Genomic DNA, 23,992 nt, shown 5'->3' with positions numbered 1-23,992 from the left:
GAAACCTGAAAATCCGTTAGAGCTACAGATTTATCTATAAACATAAACGATAAATGAACAACACCTTAAAAATGGTTTTATTTTATCCGGTTATGAGTTGCATCCACCATCGAAGATCCTTTGTAAGTTGTTACTATAGAAACGATACTGTAGTTGAATGAGTGTGTTAATATTAACCTTGTAGTTGACTGTGGCAGAGCAGTACGTTTTTCACATTTGCTGCTTTATATTCATTGCTTTTTTTTGTTAATAACATCATTAATGACTACTGAATTCACGTCTCCAGAGAAATAGAACAACACATCACTTGCTCCATGGTTGGAGGTGGACAAGCCACTAGCCGCTTTCATTCCTTTTCTGATTAGCTAGCATTACTCTGAATGGAGAAGAAATCTAGAGAGAGGCAGCTCAGCTTCCCAGACAGTAAAATACAACTTGACGTTAATCGATTATTATTTGTACCCAGAAGTCAGTAAAATACAGTATAATCGGGTCTAGAATTATACAGCCTTTTGTTCACATTTGGGTAAACATTAGGATAATAAAATGTCATGACTGTGATAACTGACAAGCCGATTGTGTGTGACAGATCAGTGTGTGACAGGCTCATGAAGTCTTCTATTAAAGCCCTTTTCTATCACTACACAATTTTCCTTTCTGCCCTTTATTTTGCCGTATTTCACTCTGCTGATGCCATCCATTGGCACTCCGTGTAGGATGTTTCATTTATGTTCTTTCTCAAAGTCTCTCTGTTCTCCTTTTGACAACGTTTTCACTGTTCCATGTCTCGTCAATCAGCTCCTCAGCTCCTCATTTCACAGCATCCTGAGTAGCTCAGTAGCTTTGTGAAGATAATGTTGGAAGCACACCCGGTCTCAAGCACCATGTCTGCGTAACCATATCTCTAATAAGAGCACTAAAACAGCACTGGCTTTAAATCCAGGAGGCCAGGTATGAGGTTTACTGCAGAGGATATGGATTGCTTGCACACTTTCAGTCACGATTACCTTGATGGTACCTTGCTTGTAGATGTCAGTGACGTGAAAGCTGGAAGGAAGACAAGACTGGGGAACATGATGTACCGACGGTTCATTGCCTGTAGGCTGGAGGAATTTTCTGCTGACCAACAAAAAATTGGTGTGTGTGTGTTTGTGTGTGTGTGTGCTCCTGAATCCATTGATGACTGTGGCCTACAGCAGCTTAGCCTGGCACAGGCACTCTGTTACACATGGCCACTGGTGCAGTGTGTACCCGCTGAGTAACACACACACACACACACACATACACTGCACTGGCCAAACCTCCTTGCACTGCTGCCAGATTCCTCAGTGGAATCATACATTTAAATGACTGGTTTTGAATTATACCACATTACTGTGAGTGTGTGTGTGTGTGTGTGAAGAAAAATACTATTGCTGCTGTGTGGTGATTATAAATGAGGACGGAAGGAGAAATTAATCAATGCTGACGAAAATGAACTAAACCAGACTCAACGAGATGGGTCCAGTTACAGCCTGAAGACTTTTTTGGGGTTTTTTTCTATCATTTTGGGTGCCATTAAGTGCTAGAAAACTAGCCAGTGTGCTAAACTAGTACCATAACCTAAAGCCATGTTTTGTGCAAAATGTTCCTGATGAAGCTGATATTGGGATGTATTGCTTCAATCAAGCAGCGGAACTAAAGGAAAATGAGATCAATAGAAGAAAATTGTGTAATGTGTGTGTTTGTGTATGTGTGTGTGTGAGAATTGAGGAGGTGTCAAAGGAGGTTACCATATGGTACTAACCTACAGAGATGATGAATAATCAATATAGTAATAATTGATGCAGAAACCGGAGTGCTTAGAAAAAAAGCTGCTGATGTATAAACACACACACACACACACACATATATATACACTATATTGCCAAAAGTATTCGCTCACCCATCCAAATAATCAGAATCAGGTGTTCCAATCACTTCCATGGCCACAGGTGTATAAAATCAAGCACCTAGGCATGCAGACTGTTTTTACAAACATTTGTGAAAGAATGGGTCGCTCTCAGGAGCTCAGTGAATTCCAGCGTGGAACTGTGATAGGATGCCACCTGTGCAACAAATCCAGTCGTGAAATTTCCTCGCTCCTAAATATTCCACAGTCAACTGTCAGCTGTATTATAAGAACGTGGAAGTGTTTGGGAACGACAGCAACTCAGCCACGAAGTGGTAGGCCACGTAAACTGACGGAGTGGGGTCAGCGGATGCTGAGGCGCATAGTGCGAAGAGGTCGCCAACTTTCTGCAGAGTCAATCGCTACAGACCTCCAAACCTCCACCTTCATGTGGCCTTCAGATTAGCTGAAGAACAGTGCGCAGAGAGCTTAATGGAATGGGTTTCCATGGCCGAGCAGCTGCATCCAAGCCATACATCACCAAGTGCAATGCAAAGCGTCGGATGCAGTGGTGTAAAGCACGCCGCCACTGGACTCTAGAGCAGTGGAGACGCGTTCTCTGGAGTGACGAATCGCGCTTCTCCATCTGGCAATCTGATGGACGAGTCTGGGTTTGGCGGTTGCCAGGAGAACGGTACTTGTCTGACTGCAGTGTGCCAAGTGAAAAGTTTGGTGGAGGGGGGATTATGGTGTGGGGTTGTTTTTCAGGAGCTGGGCTTGGCCCCTTAGTTCCAGTGAAAGGAACTCTGAATGCTTCAGCATACCAAGACATTTTGGACAATTCCATGCTCCCAACTTTGTGGGAACAGTTTGGAGCTGGCCCCTTCCTCTTCCAACATGACTGTGCACCAGTGCACAAAGCAAGGTCCATAAAGACATGGATGACAGAGTCTGGTGTGGATGAACTTGACTGGCCTGCACAGAGTTCTGACCTCAACCCGATAGAACACCTTTGGGATGAATTAGAGCGGAGACTGAGAGCCAGGCCTTCTCGTCCAACATCAGTGCCTGACCTCACAAATGCGCTTCTGGAAGAATGGTCAAAAATTCCCATAAACACACTCCTAAACCTTGTGGACAGCCTTCCCAGAAGAGTTGAAGCTGTTATAGCTGCAAAGGGTGGACCGACGTCATATTGAACCCTATGAATTAGGAATGGGATGTCACTTAAGTTCATATGCGAGTCAAGGCAGGTGAGCGAATACTTTTGGCAATATAGTATATATATATATATATATATATATATATATATATATATATATATATATATATATATATATATATATATATATATATGTACCATGTACTGTGTGCTTTTTCTTTTCACAGCTGTTGTGTGCTATTTTGGAATTGTTAAGCTAACAAGAGATAACAATAACCACCATTGGAACAGCAACTGAAAAACAGCAAATATTAAAGAAAGATTTACGACCATTGGCTTTGTTTACATTTTCTTTTGCTACAAATTAATCAGCATGCAAACTGTTGTAAGAGTAAACATTTTAACAGCATTAAAACAGAGCAATCAGAAAGATAACAAACAAACAGGGAAGGAAGGAAACATCAGTGTCACGGATCTGTCATGTGAAATCATGCATGAGAAGTGTATTTAATCAGGGATGATGGTGCAGTGCTACAGAGCTCCAGCAGAGTCACTTTGTAACTTAATCATGTTTGTGAATGTGTCATGATTCCCCGTTTGTTTGTTTTTTAAACAATCGTATCAGACTTACTCTTTAGCATGTATGTTATCTGGTGTATTGTTAATGGAATCTTTCCATGTGTCATCTGCTGTGAGAACTTACATCACATTCTCAAGCCAATTTTATTTGCTGTCAACATCTGAAAAATCTGGAAATGCAGTTCCATTAAGGGCAAAATGATGTGTTCTGTAATTGAAAATGATGCTGAAATAAGCACTACTTTGTTATTGAAATGTATTAATACTTAGGGCTGCACAACTAACGTGTGTTTATTGAAAAATAGTTCTAATAATTCATTCATTTATTCAGTTATACCGGCCAGGATCGCAGTGGCTCATATCCTGGGAACACTGGGTCCAAGAAAACCCTGGATGGGATGTACGTTCATCACAGGGAAATATGCACACACACACACACCCCTAGGAGCAATTTATAGTTGTCAATCCAATGCTGTATTCAGCTAAAGGTTGTAACTCGTGTTTTACCACTTCCGACTACAAAAACTGAAAACATCCCTGCTGAGTAACACACACACGCACACATACACACACACACACACACTGCAGTGGCAGAACCTCCTTGAATTGCTGCCAGATTTCTCAGTGGATTCATACATTTAAATTACAGGTTTTGAAATATAGCATATTGCTATGTGTGTGTGTCTGTGTGTGTGCGTGAGTAAGAAAGGCATGACAAAAACAGAAAACAGCCCTCAACTCACAATTTCTACTCAGGAGCCAGATGTGGTCTCTTCAAGTCAAGCACAGCATCAGCAGTAAACCAAGTGCATTTAAACAATTTATGCTCTATGTACAAGAATTTGCTTGAGATTCCCAAGAATTTTTTTGTGACTTTTGTGAACAAAAACACTGGCTTTTCCTATTCGGATTTGTGATGCAACTTGCAGAGTTTTTTGTTTTTGTGCTTTTTTTGCTTGAAAACTTTTGATGTGAACTGGTGAACTCGTAAGCACAGGATTCTTCTTTTAAACCACTATTGTTGAAAATACATATGTATTGACTTTCTATGATAGCTGTACTTATGCTTGACACACATGATTCGGAGACGGCTTTGGCTGAATTTGTGTTGTGATGACGTTACTTGATGCATCTTGGCCCATATCTGCAGAAAATCTGCACTAATTTTGTAAAATTGCACACTACTAAAAATCCTCCTTGGAGCTTGCTTGATTTTTCTTCGATCATAAAATCATGAAATCCAGGATAGACTTATCAGGTTGTTTAATCTCAAACACAGGCTATACAGTTCTCTGTTATAAATCACTCATCACAGTTAGCTGCTGCAAACTAAATCGAAACATGGAGGCAGTCAAGTTTTTTTCCAGCACTATACCTCAAACACACAGAGGTCGAAAATGAAGTCATTCTGAACTCCGACTTCTCGCTTCTGAGGTAAGTCTAATGCAACACAATTTTCTGCATGCTTTTGGGAAGTGGAAGGAAACCAGACAGCCCACTCAGACATGAAGAGAACACTCAGAGAACTCCACACAGACAGTAACCCGAGCTCTGTTTCTCTACCAAGCTTGATTATATCATTTATGTTATAAATCAACAACAGTTCTCTTTCGTATTGTACGTTAGAAGGATTTCCTATTAGATTTGCAGATCAAAAGTAGACTATTAATATTAAATCAGTGTGGATTAAATCAAAGAGGGATAGATTGATGGATGGATGGATGGATGGATGGATGGATGGACTGATGGTTGGATGGATGGATGGATGGACGGACGGATGGATGGAATTGGTGGTTGGATGGACTGATGGATGGATAGATGGGTGGACTGATATATGGATGGATGGATGGATGGATGGACTGATGGTTGGATGGACTGATGAATGGACTGATGGATGGATAGATGGGTGGACTGATGGATGGATAGATGGACTGATGCATGGGTGGATGGACTGATGGTTGGATGGATGGATGGACAGATGGACGGACGGACTGACGGACAGATGGACGGACGGACTGACGGACAGATGGACTGATGGATGGATGGACTGATGCATGGATGGATGCACAGGTGGATACCATAACAGTAAGCATTCATCCAAACCGAATCAGTAATGATCAGTAAGCCATGTCAGTCAATTAAGCTCAGCAACATCTCAGTAGATTATGTTAAATTAACAGAGAACTGTGATCATGATTAAAATAAAATTAATTTTACAGCTCTGTTCTCACCAACAGAGAGAACCAAAATGGCCAATGTCCAAGTAGTCTGATTTAAGGAATGAATGAATATCAGTGTAGCAGAATTTCTTGAGTCTTTTCTTTGCCAATAATTGCTGTATACATATATATAATAATTGCCACAAATAGGAAACATAAACACAGTAAGAAAGTTCAATGACATTAACATACAAAACTTTGATTTCAGGACAGAAGACAAACATAGTCCATAAGTCTCTAAGTACTCATTTTCGAGTTTCTTGCCAATGCATTATTCAGCAATAATCTTTTTTATGATTATGTTTTTTTTGCCTTGAATGGCAGCCTGGAAGTCATATCCATAAATACACCACTACAATTTGTGTTACTGTTTATGCAGCTCATTAGCATATTTGTCCTTATTTATAACCGCTGGGTGATGAAAAATACAGTGTAGTGAGTTTTTTTTAAACATGCAATTCTCTTTCATATTAAATAATTCATTTGTTCATCTCCTGAGCACTGAACACAAGACAGGCTCAATATGCCTACAATAAATTCAAAATAAATCTGTACTACCTACAGGACTGTACTAAATAATGTATAACATACTCTATAAGCTTCCTGTCAGTGTGCACGCCAGCCTCCGTGCCTCTGCAGAGAAGCACTGCTTTGCATTCTGATTCAGCCTTTTGCTTCTGTTGTAGACTCATTAACGTGTGATTGATGATGCGTGCAAACACCATGATCAAATTACCAGCTCAAACCATGAGCCAATAAAGTCAGGAGACCAGCTGCAGGGGTCTATAAGGTGCTGCATGATCAGCTGTACAATCCTGCTGCCCTCTTCTGGTATTCCGCTATTAGAGAGAGGAAGAGAAGAGAATGTTAAGAAACGCCTCCAGCATCCTTTCTCAATCTGCTGATTCTGAAACATTTGTCTGCTTAAAAGCGGATCACAGGACATGTGACTTCCACATCCATGAATAGCTATTATAAATTATTATAGTTATTGTTTATACATAATGCTCCGAATGTACAGATGAGGATCTTGCAGATGAGTCTAAGTTGTAATCCTTAGCATATTAAAGTCATGCTCATTTTTGGTTTCATTTTTTGTGTGTTTTAATATGCCAACATTCCAGAATAAATAGGTATAAACCAGTCTTTTTGTGGGCTAAGCCTTTTGCAGGGTGTTCAGTCAAACTGACCCAGATCTAGATACTCTAGACGCTCTGACTCTGGGGTTGATAAAGTATCTCCTACCTTTCTACCTACAGTATCCCCAGACCACCTGAATATACTATTTTAGGTGTCTGGAAGGGTAACAAAGTGTGTGTGACGGTGCATGCAAGAGTGTGTGTCACAGAGCCATGTAGAGTGTTAGAAGGAGTACATGTGGGCCAGGGTGCCTGACTGGCCTAATTTGTTCGACCTTCGTGCAAAAGGAAAAAAAAAAAAAAACGCACTGCAGAGAAGAGGAGAGCGCAGCCTAATTTGTGATACACCCTTCTGCCACTAAGAGGCCACAACTCTTCCAGAACAATCCTAACAACTCGCTGGCCTCTCCAATCAGCTGCACCCAAGGTGATCTGCTCAGCTACTCGTGAAATAACACAACTCTATCACACCTTAACTGCAGTGCTGATATTGATTGGTGTTACTTTTAACCATAGTGGAGGGGTCTGAGACACTTTTCCTTGCAGGGGATGACAAGTGCTTTCTATGACCAGTGATGTTTCAGGCTTAGACATTTCTGTTCTAGTCATTTTTTATTTGCTGATCACATCAAACCGAGCTGACTGCATTTTGCGCAGTAAAGAAATGCTTTTTATTGTAACAAACATAATGTTAATTGAGAGTATTTCCATCAGTAACACAGGAGCGTGTTTACTGTCTTCTTCACACAAGCTTGCTGTCAAGGTCTTACTGCTGTTGGGTAAGTTCTTTTGCATCAGAGCATTTTTTTTTTTAAATTCATTCATTCAGTTTTCCTGGTCAGGGTCAAGGTGAATCCTGTCTTGCATATACACATACACACAGTCATAAAAACCTAGGGGCAATTTTTCATAGTCAGTCCACCTACCCATGATTTTGGGGGGTGGGAGGAAAGCGGAGAACTTGGAGCAAACCCACATAGACACGAGAAAATACAGTAGCCTGAGCATAGGATCTTAGGAGGGACACTGGGGCTGTGGGGCAGCAACAGAATTCATTGAACCATTATGCTGACCATGTCAGATCCATTCATCCATTTTCTGTGCTGCTTATCCTTCACAGCCTATCCTAGGGGACTCAGGGCACAAAACAAGGGACACAGTGGGGGTGCCAACCCATCACAGGGCACAATTTCACACACACACTGACACACTACAGACAAATTAGAGATGTCAATCAGCCTACCTTGCAAGTCTTTGCCCTGGAGGAGAAAACTAGAGTACATGGAGGAAACTCCTAAAGCATAAGGAGAACATAGAAATTACTCACACACACACAGGAGAGAATCGACCCCCTAACCCCAGAGGTATGATGTCATATCATACTGTAATAAACAGTCAGATCTATAGATAATTGGATATTGACAAAGTTATTGTTAGTTTAGTTGTCTATCACTGTACACTGGTATTTATGTAAAAATCATGAAGGATAAAATTCTTTCCAGTTATTGACTGGCTGAAATATGGAATCCATAAACATCACCAGATGCTGGGTTTCTTCTCTTGTGACGCTCTGCCCAGCCTATACTGCAGTGGTCTACAATTTCTGCTTGTTCTTGGGGCATTTAGCCTCCTGCTTCGCCTTCAGCGAATGATCTGCAATGATATGCAAGCTCATTTAGAGTTGGGTTAGGTGACTGATTTTCATTTAATTTCAACTATCATAGACAACAAAAATAACAATAACTTTGTCAATATCCAATATTTATGTATATGTTTCTTGCTGAAAGTGTAGGCCACCAACATACAGTAGTGTGTTTAGCAATCTTGCGGAAAGGTTTGCTCGTGATCCTCAACATTTCTTTCCTTTGTTTAATCAGAAACCTTATTAACAGAAACTCAATCAGACACTTTTAGTGGCTTTCCTGTAAAATAAGCTTTTTAACCACATTATCTAACCCACTGGTTCCCAGACTAGGGGTCATGAGTGAATTATGGAAATTGTTGTACAAATTAATTGTATATGGCTCGAATGATTACATGTTACTATTTTGAAGTTTGATTCACATTCATACAAGTTATATTTAAGTGAAGCGTGTGCATGTTGTTTAAGTTAATCTTCACCATCCTGACATGCCGCATTACTGCGGGAGCTCAGTAATAAAAATGGAAACACTTCTCTCTCTCCATCTCTCTGCAAGCTCCTGGATGACACAGAGTGACTGAATAGAAGTGAAGAAGTCAGCTTATGCAGCTTATTCATATATGTCTATCTATCTATCTATCTATCTATCTATCTATCTATCTATCTATCTATCTATCTATCTATCTATCTATCTATCTATCTATCTATCTATCTATCTATCTATCTATCTATCTATCTATCTATCTATCTATCTATAAGACAGAAACAGAACATAATGTCATAATATCCATTTGGAATCATTTCACCAAAAAGGTTTGGGTTAGAAACCCAAAAGGCAAATGACAATTGCAGTGCAAGTGATAATTGCTGGGAATTACTGTAAATTAGAGTGATCATATTCATTCATATCTCTAAAATCATTTATTATTTCTGTAAAAAATTATTTGAAAATTATCAACTTGCATAAATCTATCATTTAGACCTTTTTCAGTAATAAACCAATGTGTGTTGTGTGATGTTAGCACATTAACCAGTGTTAGTTTTTAAACTATTATAAATGTCTTATGCCATATCATATTTTAATATAACTTTAATTAAAATGTATAATCACAGGAGGGACAGTGAATCTGCTTTGGTCTACGTTCCTCAGGGGGAAAAAATGTTTCAAGCAAATTAATAAAAGCCAGCTTTATTGCTTAGTCTATTGCTTAGACCTGTAGGCCATATCCTCTGAGCTGTGGTAATCGAATATGTTTATTTGGACCGTGTTGAAGTGTTTTGTTCCAATTGCCATGGAAAGCAAGTATATATTCTTTCAGCAGGCAAATGTTGGCGGTTTTGGACAGAAGGTCATAGTGAAAAGCATCTGGAAAAAAAAAAAATCAAGAGATTTGTTTTTATTTCATTACTGAGTGTTTAGATGATGTATACTAAAGAGAATCAGGTCAGGAAATCTTATGAGAAGTCAAGCCTCTTTAGTGAAGATGCAAACGAGAAGCCTTGTAGTGTCAGGTAAAAAGACTAGCGGTGGTTTTTTTTCAATGTTCTTGAGCCAGTTTTTAGCATATGACATTAAACTGTGAAAAAGCAGTGTCGGAAATGCAAGTGTCTGTGTGTCACTACCGTCCTCCAGACATCTGCTTCTACATAATGTTTCTTTAAACAACCTCACAACTGCTTTTCTAAAAAAGAGCTTATTCTCTAAAGGGAACTCTGACCACTTCCTCATTACCTAGGACATATTGTTCCCCTTTCAACCAAAATTCTACACTGGGTTACCTCCTACCCTCCTACTACCATCTATACTACAATCTATTTCTATCTGATCTTATCCTTATCTGATGCTCAGAGCATTCCATCCTTTACATTTTGCCACCACTGCTGCAGTCCCTGCCTCAGTCCAACAAAGCAAACAACACAGAACCTCCTAGATGAAAAATTTTAGTATTCCGTCTCAATCCATACAAACGGCAAGGCAATCAAACCACTATTCCTTAAATTCTATAATGTTTTATTAATTATAAAAATCTCCATGATTATCTATCTAACGAACTGCTCACCAGTGAAGGAAGGACACTGAGCACTTCATTAGGAACACTATACTAATACTGGATGAAGCCTCCCTTTGTTCTCAAAACAGCCGGAATTCTTGGATGGGGGGCGGGCATATGTAGGGACATATGCACATGTAACACAAGGCAGGTCATGGATTCATGCACCAAATTCTGACCCAACCAACTGTGTGCCTCACCAGAAATAGAGATTCAATAGACCAAGCTCAATTTTTCCAACTGTCCAGTGTTGGTGATCCTGTGCCCACTACAGCCTCAGATTTCTATCCCCTCCTGACAGAAGTGGATCTCGGCATGGTCTTCTGCTGTTGTAATTCATCTAACATAAGGCTCAATGTGTTGTGTGTTCTGAGATGTTTTTCTGCTGTACAGACTGGTTATCTGATTTACTATAGCCTTCCTGTCACCTCTGACCAGTCTGGCCATTCTCAGTTGACCTCTTTCATCAACAACGTATTTCTATCCACAGAACTATCACTGTCACTGGATGTTTTTTCTTTATTGCACCATTCTGAATAAGCTCTAGAGACGGTTGTGTTGATGTGAAGAGTACCCGAAACCGGCGGGTCGTGTCTGCAGGTTTTTATGCATTAAACTGCTGCCACACGATATGTTGATTAAATAATTGCAATAGCTGCAGTTTAGCTGTTCCTAATAAAGTGCCCAGTGAGAGTATAACCATACCATTTAAATTTTTATTGTGCTAGCCATCTCAAACATAGCATTACCTTTTTTTCTATACTTCACTTTGATTCCCATCAATTCAATGGTTGCTTAATGATTTTGCAGTGCTTAATGACATGAATACGTACATACACTACATTATTAATTCATTTATGACTTTATTTCACATTGGAGGGTTTATGTGTAAGTGTCGTCACAAGTGAGCCAATCTGTACATCTCCAAAATGTACACACCATGCAACTCTGCATTGCTGTGATTTAAGCAAATACTGATTGGTATTAACAGAGAGGAGTTTTGGATTTATGACAAGATGCAAACAAAATTCAACACAAACCAGAGCTAAAGCAAGTCCATTGGCTTTAAAACATTTTACAAACTTAAACAGGGAACTGACAATGAATTTGTGGAGTGAAAAAAAAATATGGGCAATGATTTGGAAGTGTGCTTCAATCCATTTTTCATAATGGCAGCTGAAGAAAAATAATTAAGCCTCAAATAGTTGCTGTAAAAATTAGGGATCTAATGTGATGGAAGGAGATTACTGTACACTGACAACAGAAAAAACTGGTGTAAATGATTTTCAACTGTAATTTTCTGAGAAAGAGGCTAAAAGGAAACACTATGATAAAGATTAATCCATATGCAGCTCACAGTCTCTCAGGATAAATAGTGCACTTCTACAAAAAGAGGCTGCAGTCTGTTTCCTTTATTCATATGAATTCAATTACTTTTTGTTTTACTCACTAAATCCATCAACTCTGGGTGCTGACTCACAAATTGAATATTATAACTTTGCTGAATTCATTTTGGGCAGTGCCTCTGGAGCAGCAGGAAGTGTTGTTGCCTCAGAGTGCCTTGATTTAGTCCTCAGGTTACTTTTCAGGTTTTGCATGTTTGCATTGGATTCCTTTCTCCTCCAAAAGCAATGTAATTTTAACTGGTATGTATATTTGTGCATAACTGTGTAATTGTGTGTGTGTGTGTGTGTGGTGCCCTGTAATAGATAGACATTCCATCCTGGATGTATTCCTCTCACAGTTATCCTAAGATAAGCTGTGGTTTCATCGTGACCCAGACACAGATAAACCAGTTAATGGAAACGAATGAATAGAGAAGTTTGTACTTCTGGAGTCATCTGCTGCCTGAGTCACAACTACCATGAAAGCGTAGCATGAAGATCTGCTTTGGCTAGTGGGCGGGGTTTATTTTCAGGCTGGAGAATCAGCTTTGTAGTGATTCTGGCTTCAAAATGGCTGCCACTACTGATTTCTGAAGCTATGTAATGTGCTTTCGTCACCCTTTATGGTGTTAGAAACCCCAAGAGAAAATCTGGTTAAGATTATTTAGCTCAGCACTTACATATGATGTTCAAGTGGTCATAAGCTTTCTTAAACCGCTACATTTGCCTCATTGAAATGAAGGAATCAAACATAACACACTAAACGTCTTGACTGATGAACTTCGTCTGTTTAAATGATAAAAGAAGGTTGAAGAAGTTTACTGCTTATATTAGTAATGCTTTTCCTTTTATTGAAATGTAGGGATTCTGCTGACTGAAACTGTCACGCTTCACCTCTGCATTATCACATTAAACTCTCTGTGCTATAAGGAAGAATGCATCGTGCTTGTCCTCTGTTTGTGCGTCTGTGAGCGAGCACAAAAGAGAAAGTGCTGCCTGCGCCCTCTAGCTTCACATTTCCTTGTTAAACCCCTGCATTGCAGCAGTAGTTGCAGAAGCAGAAGGAGAGAGAGAGAGAGAGAGAGAGAGAGAGAGAGAGAGAGAGAGAGAGAGAGAGAGAGAGAGAGAGAGAGAGGGGCTTTTATCTCTCCTCCCCACACTCGGAGAGAAAATGAAGTGTGGCGCAAATAACATCCATGAGAGGCTCAGGACACAAATGGCCTTCACCGTGCCAAATTTCAGTATATGCCTTTAACCTCCATGTTTGTTCTGTGGCTGTTTTACACTCAGTCAAACAACAGCAGGATTTTGTGGACTTGTCACCTCGTACTCATGTTAAATAGCAAAGGCATGGCAAGAAATTTGATCCTACAAATTTGGGTGGCAGAGACCCTCTGTGTGTGTGTGTGCGTGTGTGTGAGACTTAGAATTATTAATAATTTAGTGACCTTTCTGATTCAGACCCCTTCCATAAGACCAAACACTGTAGCCTTTTATAGATTTTTTTTTCCACACTTGCTTATAACCCACATCACCTCCGATCAATATGATATGACTGATGGAGATAATGCACAGTGTATCCTGACAAGTATTAGCATTTTGACCTCTGGAAATTAGATATCATTAAAGGGTGCAACATACTCAAAGAGAAACTGATGAAATCCCCAACATTTTTAGTGACTCTAATTCATTCCCACTACAGAACGGAAAACGGTTTCCATGTGTTTTCATAGTAGGTTTAGAATAGCTAGAAAGAAAATCATATCCACATATGCTGTATTTCATCTCTACCATGTTGCAGTTTGGCTTTGCCATTAGCCAGAGGCAGGAAAACAGACTTAGTTTCCAAGGAAAATGTCAACAGAGCTTTATAAATACAAGCAAATAAATCAAGGTGTGACACTGTGTACTACACATATAATAGGCAGAGCAAATTGCGTTACATATATCTGATACGTATATACAATATGGATAAGTTCACTCTGTTCCAGCTTTTACTATCATCTCACTTTCTTTTCACAGTTTGAATGTGTATGTGAAAGCTGCTGCAATCTGGGTCTAGACTTAGTTTCCACAGAGAGACAATATGCCTGCAGCAGAAAACACACTCCCTTAAGACTCCTGCTTGAAACAAATAGTATCAATTTTGGCTAGGTAGTAGTATACGCTTACAGGCTGCTGAGTCTCCTGGGTGACATCCTACCTTATGGATGCGTGTGGTATTTGGATCATTTTTTAGCCCTAAAGTCTTAAAGTAAATTTGCTGATTTTGTTCTTCAATCAACATTTTAAAGAGCAAAGAATCTGTGTGAAATTTGCAGTGATTATGCTTTTCAAGACCACTGAATTCTGGTGCATGAAATCACACATCAGGACAACGAAGATCGTGTTTTTTGAAATTAAAGACTTGTTCATAGTGAGTTTGTTCATCTGTTAATCAGCAATTTTACAATGAAGTGTCTGTGAGAAAGCATAACACAAAAACGCACCGTGACAATGCTTCTGCACTGACACAAACACACTGCAAAAAATTTCTTCTTCCTTCTTCAGACTTATTTTTAATTTAAGGAACAAAAAGAAGGCACAAGGAGCGAGTTTGGTGAATTTGAAGCGGAAACTACATGGTTTCTGGTTTCAGGACAACGCAGTGTGTGCAGGAACATCGTCACAGAGCGAGATTCAGTTCATCACGTCTGTTTTTTTTCTCCTGATGCTTTCCCATAGACAAGAAAAGACATGATCATCATTGTCTTGATGTGGGGATTGAAGAACCAAAATCAGGTGCACAAACCGAGAAAAAAACAACACAAACCCCACACACATCCATAAAGTATGACACCAGTCAGGAGACTCATCAGACTGTAAGCGGCAAAACCCTCAAGTACATTGAGTACACATGCACAAGTGAATTTTTTGGGTCCCCTTTCATCATTGTCATTCTGAACATGATGGAGCATTTCTTTCTTCCTTTTTTTTCCCCTTTTGGTATATATATATATAATTCTAAATATCTTGCCTGTCCTAACTTGTCTGTGTGGAGTTTCTCACACTTTCTTGTGGGTTCCTCTGGGTTCTCCAGTATCCTCCTACAAATATGCCAGTTGCTGTGTTCGTTATACTTAATTGCCTCTAGGAATGAGTGAGTGAGTAAGTGTTCCATTCATAAGCTAATGATTCTATGTTGATGATAAGAATCTGTCAATTTGCTTTGATTTATTACTGATATGTGACTAACTTGGGTTTAATAACTTGATGTAGAGAAGGACTATTTCAAAGGTATCATGTTTACATGAAAATGACTATCCTTTTTACACATTGGTTTAAAATTATGAAAGTTTTCTGTCCTTTTTTAAAATTTATAATCAATTCTGATTTATGTTTCATTTTCAAATCTGTTGAATTATTGCCTTTAAAAATCAATGATTTCATTCAAATTGTTACACTCCAGTGCCCTAGTGACTAGCATCCAGTCCATTTGCAGTGATTATGCTTTTCAAGACCACTGAATTCTGGTGCATGAAATCACACATCAGGACAACGAAGATCGTGTTTTTTGAAATTAAGAGACTTGTTCATAGTGAGTTTGTTCATCTGTTAATCAGCAATTTTACAATGAAGTGTCTGTGAGAAAGCATAACACAAAAACGCACCGTGACTCCCATTTTCTGCAGAATTACTGCCTTCAATATTCCTGGGATCTTGGGATTGTCTCTGGATCCACCATAAGCCTGAGCAGGATAAAATGCCTACAGAATATGTATGAATGATCGGGATAATTGGCAGCTGCTTTACTCTCAGTTCCACAATAATTTCTATAGGAGCAAATCATATATAATTCTCATCCTGGTGAATGATAATACATGACAACCATCTATTTACTTGTTAGCTGTTTTTGTGCTTAAACAAAAGATATTTTTGGTAAGGTCAGTGTATGTGCATACAGAGCCCCCACCAACACCACCACCACCACCACCCACACACACACACAGACACACTCACACAAGAATAGGTGTACATCTGGCTAAACAAAGAGGGACTCCCATTTTCTGCAGAATAAATCATATGCCAATCAATGAAGGAGTTTCGCCGCTGAGAGCTTTGGGCTTGCTCATGATTGCAAATGTGATTGTGTCAACGCTTCACAGCACAAAGTCAAATGACTTCTCATTGTGAGGATGGAACAGGTCTGAACATATAGTGAAAGAAACAAGATATCATAATACAATTTCCTATAGACAGACAGACAGGCAGGCAGACAGACAGATATATAGAAGTAATTACAGCATGCAAGAATACATGAGATGTCTGTACACTCTGTTAATTAATACATAATTCTTTTAGTCAGAGATAAAGTGGTCATGCCTCATAATTTCTGACAATTATTTATTCATAAAGATGTCTTACTACCAGACTACTCACGTTAATCCTGTTCCAAAATTAGACCTTTTCACAGAGTTTTGGGTTAATTAGATGGAAGTGAGCACACACATTTATGCATTGTACTCTATATAGGGCAAATGTGGATGTGGGTTATATTATCGTCCTTTTGGTAGTGACTCAGAGCTTGAAAGGATCGCATGTCACCTATTGAGTATTCTCGACTTTCTGAACATTGTTTACTTTTACCTCGCTAATCATTCAGTGCATTGTGCCTGAGTGTCATCTTGTGCAAATTCTAATAACAGTACGTGTCTGAAACAATACAGAAATCAGTGTGGAGTATAAGCTGATGATTAACGTTGCCACTTTTGTTACTTTTGCCTTGTGTGCAGATTGGCTAATTGAATTGGGAGTGGCAAGCTCCATGTGGTGAAAGGTGATCCAGCCGAGTTGGCACCATATGGCACAGTGCCAGCATAGCACTCTGCTTCTTTTCACCCTCAGACACACACACACACACACACACACACACTGAGGCATCCCTTTAGCACTAGAGACAGCAAGGCTGCTAATTCAGCCTGTTTAGCTTTTTAAGAGCGACGTAAGGTCTTGTACGCCGCACTGATAAATAAAGCCAGTGCCTAATCTAATTAATAAAATATTATCTTTACTTTGCAGCTATGATGTTTTCCACAGACTATATTCATTTATATTCATGTGGATTTGAAGGATCTCTCTCTCTCTCTCTCTCTCTCTCATCCACACACTGCATTCTCCATAAACCGCTAACTATTATTAATATTTCCATACACAAAACACTATATATTTGCTTAAAGATCTTGAAACTACATAGAGTAAAAAAGTTGTGATCTTTACCCTCAGTAATCACATTAACATGTTTATACTTTAAAAATGACAGTATAACTAACAAGTTTTACTACAAATGTCTTAGCTATGATAGAAAATGTATCTGAGCTGACATAATGTGCTCATTAATCTAAATCCTCTTGTAAAGCATTCATTTCGATAAAAGTCACTGCTCTGACAAGCCACTCTGCTGCAGTGACTGCCAGGCCTGCCTCTTACTCTTACATTATTAACCGCTCCATATCCTGAAATGTCTCTTTTGGTCACTATTACGAATATTTTCTGTAATACATGAAGGGAAAAATCTAAATTGCAATGTGGATGTCCTAAACTAATTAAATGTTGGGATTTTATGACATGCATAAATCTTGTTGTTTCACGCGAATGACTGTGGCAGCGAGACAAATGTGCTTTGTTGTGTAGTTTCAATTCCTAATGATGTGGGGGTGTGATGAATTGTAACTGCTGTTTTCCACGGAAACCGAAGAAGACATTTTCTGTTTCTGTTTTTGTGCTTGAGGCCTGGCTGAAACCCAATTTATATGACAAGAAGATGCAGGTAAACTGCACCACCTGGCCATTTTTTACAACACCTGTCCCAAACTTTCTAATGTGCTTCATAAGAATTAAAAATACACTTCAGCAGGAGCATATGCCTGTCATGCTAAGCTTAAAAAAAGACACCTTTCACTTGTCCCTTATCTCATTCCTAGTCTTAATAGTTGTAAAATGTTTTTAGATTTCTCAGAAGGCCTTTGTTTCATTTTAATCGAAACTTTCATTTAAACTGAACCTTTCAGACTTAAATACTTGTATCTAGACAGTCACTATCAGTGTGCTTTCAGTGTGTTATTAGAGATTTAATATATACACTTCCTAGCCACTATATTGGGAAAAACTACATATACATTTATGCATTATCCAATCCAGCAAACGTGGTCAAGTGCTTCAGTTAATGGGGAAAAATAATAAATAATGTCATCTATTCAGTTATAAGTCCACATTGGTTTCCACTTCGGTTAGGAATATTAGTCTACTTTGGGCACAAGCTCACTGAAACTACACAGTTGAAGACTTTTGGTGAGCTCACTGCAGACTCATATTCCTGTTCTTGGCTGACATCAGTGGACCTCAGTGTAGCCTAGTGCTGTTATATCTTGATGTGTTGTGTGTTCTGAGATGCTTTTCTGCTCACCACATTTTGAATGAGTGGTTAGATGAGTTATAGCATCCTGTTTCAGCTCATCTAGTGATTCCTCTCTGATTTATTTCATCACCAAGGATGGAAAAAAGGATGATTTTGTTTTGCACAAGATTTTGTTCAAACTCTGAGATGGCATGAAAATCAATGAATGATGTATATCTAAAGATATGACTTTCGATATCTATACAGATTTCTCTAAAGCTCCTGTGTGACAATGTTCTTTGTTAAAAGCACTATATACATAAAATTGAATTGAATTGAAAATCACAGGAGATCATCAGTTCCTGAAATACCCAAACCAGCCCATCTGACATCAATACCATGGTCAAAGTGCCTGAGATCACATTATTTCATTCTGATGTTTCATGTGAACATTAACTGAAGCTCTTGACCTGTATCTAAATGGTGTTCTGCACTGGGCAAGTGCCACGTGATTGGCTGACTGGATAACTGCATGAACATGCAGGCATATAGGTGAGTGTATATTACTGTCATTGCTATATAAAGTTGTCAGTGAGTGCATGTCACTGCATTACCCCATAACTAACACATTTTCAACAATCCTTATTATACTATATGGCTCAGTGAATAGTTTGTTTAGAAACGATATCTACCCTCACCAGTTTTGTTGTGAGCACACCGTCTGTTCCCTGCTGCCTCATTCCAATGGCTAAAACAGTACAGTTCCCACCGGGAGGAGGATTTTACATATTTATCATTTAAGATTGTCCTCCAGTACCTGTTTGGGCGTAGCTTTCTGCATGCAGCAGTGTGTGAGCAGCATCCTAAATGAGGAGAGAGAGAAAGAGAGAGAGAGAGGGAGAGAGAGAAAGAGGGAAAGAGAGAGACAGAAGCACGGGAAGTAAATGAGTATTAGAAAGGAATCAAGGGAGAGCATGTGTATATGTCAGTGTGAGAGAGAGAATTGAGGAGAGGTAATGAGACGAAGAGAGAGCGAGAGAGAGAGAGAGAGAGATGTGTGTGATAAAGGGTATGGGTGGTGTGACAACATTGAGCAAGCTCTTGTGTGTGTGTGTGAGATGGGGGTTACTGTGTGTGTGTGTGTGTGTGTGTCAGCGAGCTCTGCTGCAGTAGAGGGAAGTGAGGGGCGCTGCAGTTTGCTCTGATGGAAGAGTCATTGGGGGATGTTACCTCACCACTGAAGCATTAAGTCCACCACTCGTTTTGGATGGGTGGCTCAAACTGGAAGGATAGAACCATTGCCTGGTAAGGGATTTCCCTTTTTTCTTTTTCTTTTCTTCTCTATTTTTCTGGCTTAATCTCTCTTTCCAAACTCTAAGCTTATATGACACAGTTCCTTTGCATACTTCATACAAGATTTGCTTTATATTTGCCTAGGAATATTTCAGATTGGACCAATACAACATTCACTGTTTTTAAACTTGTGAATGAAATCACTGACTATTTAAAGCTCAAATTCAATCGAAGAGATAAAGCTGTCATAGCTGATGCAGTAACGCTGACAATGACTAATTAATTATGCAATTCAATAACATAGCCGCAGTGCCATATCTCTAATTACGAGCCTTCTGCAAACTGGGCTATTTGGGGCTGCACATAGGGTATAAGTATTTGTTGTCTACATTTCTCTTACATATGGACCAGGGCTCTGCATTACAGGCAATAAAAGGTCTCAGAGCCTCAGCGTAACCCCATAACATTACTCTCAATGCCATGGACTCTTTATGCCTATAGTCTTCTTCTCTCAGTACTGTACAGCGCATATAGGTGACACATACTGTACTATATGTGCTTTACTCTGAGAACATGAACATTAAGTGGAGGAGCTGTTGTTCTGGGTTGAGGGGCTGATTTTTATTGACTGGGGTCTGGATCTGGGGTCAAACTGGGACAAGCACTCATACAGCCTTCAAAAGTCACCTGATTTTGACTCTTAAGTTGACACATACTACATACTATAAGCCAATTCATATTTCTGAAAGTAACTCTGGTGTTAGTATGTAAAGATTATGGGTAATAATGGGTAAAAAGAAAACAACTGCAGTTGCATCATGAACAATCATTTCAGCTATTAACGAATAAATGATTAGAACAGAATATCACCATTCATGATACCATCAAAACACCAGGATTTTGTTGAGAGAGCTAATAATTATTTAGAATGACTCAGAGATTAATAATCAATTCTCCCAAACAGATAGTATATCCTATACTGTATTGTATAATACTTTCTTATTAAACTTACTACGGATGTTGTACTTGTTAGTAAAGCACTGTGAACTTTTTTTGCACTATATTTATGAATAGTGCCGAAGCTTCATCCATTTCCCGGGTCTACATTTTAACGTGTAACAGATTATTTATTCTTTTTCACTTTCCACTTTCTTTTTCCAATGACTACAGGACCCTTAGTACACATATGCCACCAACATTGGACATGTGCAAAACTAAAACACTACATTCCACGGAATGGTTTCCATACTAGCTGAACTGAGAGTCGTGTGGAAATTTCCACTCATTATTCCTCATCTCCATTTTTTCCACTGAGTCCCATCTTTGTAGCCATGGAAATCAGATTACTTAAATAGTGCACATTTAATATAACAAAATGGATTCAGTTAAGCCTTATGAGTCATGATGTAACCATACTGTAACAAACCAGCTTAGGCTTTGTATTCTCTTTGTCAGGAACTACAATAACCATCAGCCCCTGCATGTCACATGACCCTACACATCACATGCTTACTGAACACTCACAACTCTTTTGCATCTGCAGTAATCAGCAACACTATTATGTTCCTGTGCTTCACTCTGTCTTTGTCAAGCTTCTTTTATCATCATGTCTTTTTTGTTGCTCCACTTAAATAGTGTTGTTCAGATTTTTTTTATGTTTTGTTTGTTTAGTTCTTTTGGTTTGCACTTCCCTGTGTGTTTATTCCTCTTACACGTCACAAATCAAAATCTCTACCTGCATGTGCAGCTTCTACCTCTTTACCTGATATTAAATTTTACATTTTCTGTATTAACATATTTGAAACTGCTTCTTCATAAAAGCCTGTCACAACATCGGACAGCACTTTTTTCCCCTCTGAAACAGCTATCAAACATGGAAGGTGAAGGCTAGAAAGTGGTTTCTCCAGCACATACAGTATAAAGGCAGCAGATGTGTCTTTTTGAACTGCTTCTCATGTAACAGAAAGAGAGGAAAGACATCCTTCTCACCCAGACAGTTGGACCAATTATGCTCTCTTGCACTCCAGGCCATGGCTGGCTGTAATATAATCCAGATTTGAACCTGCAATCTCCCAACGATCAGAGAGAAGCTTATCTGAGCCAATGAAAAACCTTTTATTAGGATTTCATCTTGGCTTACTCGTTCAAGATAACAAATATTACTACATAAATGTCCTATTGCTTTACGTTTCTTCTTGTGCTTCAAGATTCTTCTTGAAGTACTGCCATGATGTTTAAAAATATCAAGAACAATAATAACTGTTTCAGACATGCCTGCTGAATTAAATAGCAACGAAACACAGATCAGATAGCTAAAATCAGATTATTTCATTTCCCCAAATCTCCATCAACGTCTTCCTTAAAAAAAAGCTACAAGCTAATTGATTTTGACCCTTCGGTAGAGAGTGTGTTACATTTTGTCAATAACCATGGTCAAGAACAGCCTACTTCCACAGAAAGAAGCAGCTGACCAACCACAAAGCATTTCCCAAATCCCGCTTATTAAATGTCACAAACAAAAGATTTGAACTTTTTTTTTTCTTTAGTTCAGTAACTATATCTTGTGTAGCAGTTTTCAAAAGGTGCTCATCCTGTAACAGTGTTCAAAATCCCTTTCTCACAAAAGTCCTACAAGCTCAACTAAATCACCACAAACCATGAGGCAAAAAATGTGTTATGGTCTGATGATACCAATTTCAAAAGGTAGAATAATTCCATTATTCCAAAAGGTAAAAAAAAAAAAAAGCACAACAGTGCAGCACGGTGGTGGCAACATCATGCTTTAGGGCTACTCTTCTTCAGCCAGAACTGTGGCTTTTATCAAAGGTGAAGGTATACAAATACCAGTCGATTTTACTGTGAAAACCTCAGGTGTCTGCTGGAGATGAAAAGGGAGTTCACCTTGCAGCAGGATAATGACATAAAGTACACATCAAAATCAACAAAGGAACGGCTTAACCAACAGAAGATCAATGTTTCTGAATGTCATAGCCAGAGTCCAGACCTGAATCTAACTAAAACTCTGTGTAGTGACCTGAAGTGGGCTGTACACTGGAGATGTCCTTACAGTTTGATGAATCTAGAATGTTTTTACAAGAAATAGTGGAAAACATTGCTCATAGACTCTTACCCAGTTGTGTATTAAAATCAACAATTCAACAATTAGTTTAGGTGTGTGTGTGTGTGTGTTTCCTATTTTTCCTTTCTGAAAAAGTTTCTGATTGTTTTTCACTTCATTTTATTTCTAGTTTTATACATAATTTCCCATTGAGGGTGGAACTGACATGATTTATCTTGGTTTCAATTTTTTTTACATTACAAGCACCTGTCATTTAAACAGACAAGTGTAGACTTTTTATATCCATTGTATATTTTTATATCCATCTTCTCACAAGGTTGTTGCATATGTGGAAAGTCTACTTACTCACGGTGAGGTACGCTATATGGCCGAAGGTAAGTGGACACCTGACCATGTGTGTTTTTTGAACATCCCACTTCAGATTTAGTTCCCATTTGCAGTTATAATAAGGCTTTTTATCAACATTGTGGCTGCAGTCTGGAGAAAATCCACATATGAGTGTAGTTGCCAGATGCCCATAAACATTTGTCTAGTTAGTGTGTGTTCTAGATCATTTTTATTCAGTTGATCAGAGAAGGGGAGTCTTCTCTCATCCAGATGGTTTCTTTATCACAGAGTAGCGAGAATATGAATATACTATACAATTTAAAATTTTTTTTTTTAGTATGTTACATTTTTGTATGACAAAAGTCTAAAATATTGTCTACTATAAGGTTGTGTAGACATAAAAACAGTAGTCAGGGTTTTTTTTTTAGTTTCAACAGAACAGGCTCGAACAGGATTAAACACATTTGACTTTAAAAGACCATAGCAGTGCTGCAAGCAGGAAAGGTAATTAGGTACAGCATGTCCTCTCTCCACTTGGTTTGCGGTGGCCTTGTATTTAAGAATTCTGTCTCGAAAGCTATCCTTATTTTATGTTGCTGCCAACTTTGGCTCTGTATCCTCTACTGTTTTCTTCAGAGGAGAAAGGGACGCCAGCTTATTTGTGTCTGGTACATTCTTTCACTTTGGATAGGACAATGTTTCTTAGTCAGAATGCCAGGGCCTCACACACTGCACATTTGTACTACCTCCATTTTAAAACACCAATTCAACTAATTCAATTGAGCCATTAGGAATCCTTCCATGAGTTGATATGTGTGTATAGATCAGGGACAAAAATAACAATGTGCAATATATGAAGTATCCAAGACTGAG

General features: G+C 38.8%; 1 protein-coding gene across 2 annotated transcripts in view; it reads left to right on the top strand.

Moving 5' to 3' along the window:
- The window catches only part of LOC131362142 (synaptotagmin-2), a 49,287-nt gene that overhangs the window by 2,701 nt on the left and 22,594 nt on the right, over nucleotides 1-23,992 (top strand). Inside the window, exon 1 of one of the 2 annotated variants that reach the window (XM_058403939.1) lies at nucleotides 19,570-19,725. The exons of the other annotated variant lie outside the window; for it this stretch is intronic. The gene's annotated coding sequence lies outside the window, so the exon portion shown is untranslated. Of the gene's footprint in view, nucleotides 1-19,569; nucleotides 19,726-23,992 lie in introns of those variants that run through there. 2 annotated transcript variants of the gene reach the window in all.

Source organism: Hemibagrus wyckioides, linkage group LG11 (assembly GCF_019097595.1).
Source record: "Hemibagrus wyckioides isolate EC202008001 linkage group LG11, SWU_Hwy_1.0, whole genome shotgun sequence".
Lineage (NCBI taxonomy): Eukaryota > Metazoa > Chordata > Actinopteri > Siluriformes > Bagridae > Hemibagrus > Hemibagrus wyckioides.
This window is presented reverse-complemented; position numbering and strand designations above follow the sequence as displayed.